The sequence below is a fragment of the Pteropus alecto genome, unplaced genomic scaffold, assembly GCF_000325575.1.
Source record: "Pteropus alecto unplaced genomic scaffold, ASM32557v1 scaffold276, whole genome shotgun sequence".
In the NCBI taxonomy this organism is placed as follows: Eukaryota; Metazoa; Chordata; class Mammalia; order Chiroptera; family Pteropodidae; genus Pteropus; species Pteropus alecto.
This window is the reverse complement of record NW_006438074.1, coordinates 7,270,819-7,271,898: the sequence shown is the minus strand read 5'-3', so window position 1 is coordinate 7,271,898 and position 1,080 is coordinate 7,270,819. Positions and strand designations below refer to the sequence as shown.

The window sequence follows — 1,080 nt, the reverse complement described above, 5'->3', positions numbered from 1 at the left end:
AAATATGACTATATGAAGTGGACTATTATATATTATTATATTGTAATCTATATGTATATATAGTGAGAGAGAAAAGACAAATTTGTGAAAAAAATTTTTGCGAAAAGACAAATCTTTTTACTGTTCCAAAATGGAGGTGAGCTGCTTCCTGATTTTTATGATTTTATTTAGAACACATGTAATAATTATTTGGCATTTATATAGCATTTTACAATATTTTTAAGTCAACAACTTTTATCCTTCACATAGTTCATAGAAAAGAGAATGTGGCAAAAGGGTCAGAGTAGAATGAAAAGGAAAATGTAAGTTTGAACATGTTCCTCAATCTACATTGGGGAGCAGGCTCTCTCTGACATCACACTCGTCCATTGCTCCTTTGCAAATACAACCTTGGACACACTGAACACAGTGCACAGGACAGCAGGACCAGCAGCTCTTCTTGCAGGAGGTACATTTGCAGTCTTTGCATTTGCAGGAGCTGGCATAGGTGCAGGAGCCACCAGTGAAGAAGGAGCAGTTGGGGTCCATTTTCAGCAGAGGTGAGGCAAGAGGTCCAAAGCAAGAGGCAAAGGGGCATTTGAGTTGGTGCAACATGTGGTGGTCAGCATTTTACAATTTTTAATTATGTCCATAGATATGATCTCCATAGAAACTAATAATAACCCTCAAAGGTAAAGATTATCCAGTTTAACAGATAAGTAAACAGTGGCCCATAAATGATTAAGCAATTTACTTAGGGGTCTATGGTTAGTGGGAATGTTGGGACCAGAATTCATGGCCTCTGACTTCCAACTCAGGGTCCTTTCTCCCACTACATACTCTTTTCCATAGAGGAATTGTTCAGTTTGGGTAATTCTTTATTGGTTGGAAAAAAGTCCCCAAAATGCAGCCCCATTAAAAAGACCATATAATTAGTAACCAAAAGATGAAAGATATAGCTAGAGTAATATCGGAAAATACTTTAAAAGAAACATTACTAGAGATAAAAGGGAACATAAAGCAATTTTAAATATGTATGTACCTAGTAATATATTCTCAAAAACATTTAATGTACTATATGTCAGACTTAACCCACAGAGA

At 35.9% G+C, this 1,080-nt stretch overlaps 1 pseudogene across 1 annotated transcript; it reads right to left on the bottom strand.

Moving 5' to 3' along the window:
* Positions 1-321: 321 nt before the first annotated feature.
* Positions 322-528, bottom strand: LOC102896108 (annotated as a pseudogene). The gene has a single exon (XR_001517198.1). The product of XR_001517198.1 is annotated as a metallothionein-2A pseudogene (transcript).
* Positions 529-1,080: the final 552 nt, after the last annotated feature.